At 38.1% G+C, this 5,565-nt stretch overlaps 1 long non-coding RNA gene across 1 annotated transcript in view; it reads left to right on the top strand.

The window, feature by feature from the left end:
• The first annotated feature begins 23 nt into the window (after window positions 1-23).
• The window catches only part of LOC111729553, an 11,034-nt gene continuing 5,492 nt past the window's right edge, over window positions 24-5,565 (top strand). Inside the window, exons 1-3 of the long non-coding RNA XR_002776278.1 lie at window positions 24-168; window positions 4,359-4,466; window positions 5,386-5,431. This is a non-coding gene — a long non-coding RNA (uncharacterized LOC111729553). The remainder of the gene's footprint in view (window positions 169-4,358; window positions 4,467-5,385; window positions 5,432-5,565) is intronic.

The raw sequence follows: 5,565 nt of genomic DNA, 5'->3' as shown, positions 1-5,565 counted from the left end.
TTCTGTTTCTGTAATTGCAGGTGTCTCTCCAGAAAGAGGGAGTTGAGAGAAATTGTTCCCACCGGTCTAATTACAGAGTGCTAAGTAAATACTCAACATAGAATCGGTAAGGAGAGCCCGTCTGTGAGCCTATCACATGTGGAGAGGACAGTTTCATTTCATTTTCTGGTAGGGGTAGGAAGGCGCATCATGTTGTCTTTCGTGAAATGAGTTCTGCTCCCATCCCTGCGAGCTGTCTTTCAGGAGGCTATGTACAATAAGCTTGCTGAGAGTTTTGTAGAATATTTTTTGTGTGGTCATTACTTAACAAGTGTGTAGGACATAACAGGTGTTTCTACTCTCAGTTTTATGCTGATGCTCATTTCAGATGGGCTAAGTGACTTGGCATCACCTAAGAGCATAACCAGAACCAAGTACAAGTCTCTTTTCTGGGTTTTATGTCCACTATAGGCCACTTGACCATTTAAAAACATGCCATTTGATGGTAGAAATCTCTCAATTAGCAACCATAGCACAGATGAAGGGAAAACTAGATTAGTTACCTTGGCAATTTTGTCCAGTGTTGACACTCAAAAAAGATACTCAGGGATTTCTAGATTTCATTTATGTTTCTTTCTGACTATATTGTTTAAATAATCTGGATTATCTCCTCATCTCGCTCTAGGACTCTACAGGCATATTTTCAACATCCATAGGGGTGAGCACATGTTTTAGGTGGTGGTACACTCCTAAAAGTCGGTGGAGGCCTGACACGAGGCCCTCACATCAGGGGAGTGGTAGGTCGATCTGTACGGTGGGCCCAGTCTATCTCTGGCGGAGCCGTTCTCCAGTTGACCTTGGGCCAGTCATCTTTCTTAGTCCTCTTCATATACCTTTTCATCTGATGCAGCTTTCAAAACCCTCTCTCAAAGAAATACTGCAAGACCTCTTTTCATATTAAAGTGGTTATTTTCACATGGTAGATAGCAAATCGTGTTCAAAGGAAGGACCTTAACATTTTTTACATATTGCCATGTAGGAATCATAGCAGTTTAGATGTGGAAGGGACCTTCACAGCCCCGCAGTCCGCCTCTTGCCCATGTTACAGACTGGGAAACTGAGGGCTAGTGACCTGCCCAAGATTGTTAGCAAGGTGGTGGTTGAGGAGGGACTCCAGGGACTCCTTGGACTCCAGCCCACTGTTTTTAAAGTCAGCACAATGAGCAGCCAATGCTTACTATTCTGCAAAAGGGGAGCAGGCAAAAGGAAAAGTGTACTAGTTCAGAAACCATAACCACAGGACCCCCTTACAACTGTGAAATCTTTTTAGGTTTATTAAGCTCTTGCACACACACAAAAGTATGAATATGTAAAAAATTTATTCTATTATTAAACAGACTCTTAATTCACCAACATTTTTGTCCCTTCATAGTACTACTGTAGTTTGTTGTAAGAATCTGAAGTGACTCCTGAATTATCAAAAGAGCATTAATAAAGAAAGGAAACTAGAGTTACTGGTTTTATTTCACTTCATTCATGATCTTTTAAAATCTATTCAATTTATTTTAACTAGATCAACCCATTCCTTAAGGAAGACAGCAAACAGGGAATTCACTGAGATTACTTAACAAATTTTGGCAATTTTCTTATCCCTACATCGTATATTTTATATTTTGCCAAAGAAAAAGAGTTTGTGGATTTTGATAACTACACAGCAGATTTTAAATCATCAGATTTTGATAGAGCACGGAGGTCTAGTAACATGATTTAAATTAAAATTCATGGAATCCTTTGACTTCAAATGGTAGATTCTTGGGAGGAGAGTGGCCTCTATCATTATAGGGGAGCCCTGAGAATGAATTGATTGCTTAGGTTCTGAAATGAAGAAACAGGATAGTGAAGCATCTTGTCAAAGCATTGAAAATTGTAAAGGAATGTTCTCATGTAGGTTGATAAAAATAACAAGAACAGTTACTTTTGCCTAGGCCTTGCAGTCGGTGCTTCCATATTGTCACTATCCTTACAATAACCTTCAAAGAGGTGTTCTGTTATTATCTAAAATTTTGGATGAGGAAGCTGAAGTTTTGACAGTGTTAGTACTTGCACAAAGCTAGCCAACCAAGATAGTGGCAGACCTAATTCAAAGTCAGATCTTTCTGGCTCTAAAGTCTATAATCTTTCCATTGTCCTTTATTATTTTACTGAAGAAATGGTGGTTAAAATATTTTTCTGCTTTTCTTGGCAGTTTATTCCAAGACCTAACAATTTCTTTTTTCTAGATGTGCTGAGTAGGGAGCATGGGCTCTTAACTCCCCTGCCCCTAACCTATGGCTTGTTTGGACCTCCTTTGGCTTCCTATTCCTCCTGCTTAATTAGCACACAGCCAGTGTGGGGGCATATGAGAGCGACTCTACATGAGCCAGAGGACTAAAGGGTCTCTTTCTCTGGTTTGCCCTTACTTCTCCTCTTGGTATTATGGCGACAAGCTTTGTAGTAACTGAATTGAGAATCTTAGGAAGAAAAGCCCTACTACACCCATGGGGTGCACATACTCCACTATGGCTTAAGCAACCTGTGACCTTGAACCCTCATGCCAGCCCATAGTGAGAAAAGCCTGTTTTCATTTTTTTTTTTTTTTTTTTTTTTGCCAAGCTCATCTGAATAGGGCAGGTGCAGGGCTAGGCTCTTAAAATAGAAGCCTATGTTCCATGTAATGTGGCACAGTCGAACTCCCCTTACTTCACCCATTGTTCATATTATGAAATGATGAAGCTCTATCCCCTAATCATTGCATTTTCTTAACTTCTGTGGGATCTTTCATTTGTCATTTGAACTCTCTAGTTTCTTCACTTGTAAAATACTGGACTTCTTCCTGTAACCTCAAGGACCCTTCCTAGCTTTAACATTCTGTGTCCATGTTTCCTATTAGGGTTCAGATTTTGGAAATCACTATCTCTATCTTGCTTAATTCTCCCGGCAATATTATTCTAGCAGGAATACCTGGGGCTAAAAATTATTCTTGCTGGTTAAAGTACAACATTCCACCATTTTGACATTCTGTTTGCTCTATATCAGCAACCTTCTCTTAAGCAGGTGCCAAGTACCACTTAAAAGCTTGAATAAATACTGATGTGTGTGCTTGGGATCACAGAAAACAATAGGTGACTTAATTTAACATCAGGGAGGGTTATTTCTATGAAAAATTAAGGATTTTTCTCAAAAATTTTAAATTTCAAGAGATTGAATTTTAAGAAATTGATACCTATAAAACTCCTCTGGCTTTTGTTCTGACAGGTGAGCTGATCCTTGAGTCTCAATTTCTTTTTGTAAATTAGAAATAATAATACTATCTCTTCATAGGTCGTTATGGGAATTAAAGAAGAAAAATAATGTGACATTGCTAGCAAGTGTCCAACACATGTTAGGCACTCAGAAATTGTTCACCTAGGGTCAAATAATAAGTTTCTTTTTTCTGTTCATGAATGATAGCTATTGATTAGCCTTGAGGCTGAAAACTTCCCTCAAATCTCAAGGAGCTAGCAATATTTTAGTAAGATAAAATGAATACATATGAAATAATTAGACAACAGCTTAAGTCAGGACCTGACCATTTGCTGCATTTAGGGCTAGGTACCCCTAGCAGAGCAGGCAGATTCTCACAGTAATGATCTGAGTCAAGTTTTCAAGGAGAGTGGTATGCCAGCATAGCCGATCATGCTCAGGAAGAGTCGAGGTCACACGTTATGGGTTTCAACGATGGGGAAAGACTAACTAAAATTATATGCTATCAACAAGAGAGAATGATGAGTATCATTCAAAATGATCGATATGATATTTAAGTAGAAAAGAGAAGTACCATGAAATAACAAAGCGAAAGAAGTGGAACACAAAATTTTAGTAATGATGTGAATTTTTCCTGTGGCTTTGTATAAAGAAACATAGATAAATATTAGAAAAAAATATGATGTGAGAAATGAAAATAATAAATGTACTAAGGTTATGGATTTGTGAATGAATTTCTAAAACATTTCTTCGAGTAGGCTTTGACTTTTAATAACTGACATAAACCAAACATTTTGAATAATTTAATACTGAATAATGACTGGGGTTGACTATTATACCAGTCCCTGGGTGAAGGATGCAGCCTTCTCTGAGTCGGGACTTTCTCTCTGATATTCATTGTGATCTCTGAATGGCTTGAATTTTTTTAAAGAGAAAAACGTGCAACAAATCCCCCATAGGTTATGGAGTCCTCTTCCATTTACGTTTCTGTAGATCTTCCTCCTCAAATTCCCTGCGACATGATATTGAATCCAAAGAAAAGGAGCGATCCTGAGAACTCTGATTTTGAACCAGGGATTTTCCTTCTACTTTTCTAGCAAATGCCTGGTTCTCTCAAGAATCATTCAGCCCCAGTAGAGGCGCATAGCACTTCAAGAAAAAAACAGTATACCAACAATCAACTGGACAAGTAGATAATGCAGGAGGTAATTTACATTTTATTTTGGCAGATGAACCTTTTATTTTCAAAAGAATTCTCCATGAATGTCCTTTAAAAGTGTATCGACTTTCTAGGAACACACTGATTCCATTTAGTGATTTACTCTACAGGTAGTAATGTATATTTAGGTCTGGCTCTTTCATAGCTTGAGTCGGTCAGTTCCTGTTAAGGGAAAGAATCTGAAGAGATGAAACACAACTGTGGCCCTCAGTGATCTTCCAGCTCCAATTTTATTTAAATCAAATCAGTTCCACTCTATGCAAGCTAATCCAATGCAAACTAGTCCAGTCTAACCAGGCCGAAAAACACGTGAATATTTGTGCCAGTGAATCTACGGATAAGTTATTTGCTTCTGATTTAGAAGTTAACTAAATCTAGTGTTGTCTTCTAGTCTGTCATGCCACCACAGGGAGCCCTGGCGCCCTTTTTCACTCACTCTATGTGCCAACTTTTCAAAGCTTGATGCCTAAGTTTGCTTGAGAATGTAGAGTAGAGGAAGGAGAACTGAACAGGAAGCCTCGAGACCTGGCTTCTAGTCTTGGCTCAACTTCAATTAATGGTGTGGAGTAAGTCAGTCAACTTCTCTAGGACTTAGTCTCCTAATTTATTAAATTAAAGAGGGTAGTCTGACTCTTCTGGCCACTTCTCCCCAGTCTTAGTAGTCTATGAATTCATCTTCAGCTCTTTTATCTAAACTTCTCAATTAATTCAAATCAAATCCCAATCACTTTGATACTTTTAGTTGGCTCTTCTTAGAGCATTAGTGCCCAGTTTGGCATTATAATTTTCCCTTGTTTGTACCCATTTTTTGGGAGGTGGGCAAGGGTCACTTTTTTTTTCTTTTTTATCTACATAGACTCCTTGAAAATAGGGCTTGTGACATCCATGTCCTTATATCTCCTCAGAGTGATCTGAGCTCTTGGGACCATCATCAAAACAACATTTTTCTTGGTGAGTCTATCCTTTCTTTCAGAATCTTTCTCATGTTTATAAAATATTCTTAATTCAAGAGTAAAAATTTAAATAAATCCTAGAATTTTAATACATCCGACATATTTTTTCTTTTTAAAATAGTTTTCAGTTAC

Source organism: Pteropus vampyrus, unplaced genomic scaffold (assembly GCF_000151845.1).
Source record: "Pteropus vampyrus isolate Shadow unplaced genomic scaffold, Pvam_2.0 Scaffold269, whole genome shotgun sequence".
NCBI classification, from domain to species: domain Eukaryota; kingdom Metazoa; phylum Chordata; class Mammalia; order Chiroptera; family Pteropodidae; genus Pteropus; species Pteropus vampyrus.
This window is presented reverse-complemented; position numbering and strand designations above follow the sequence as displayed.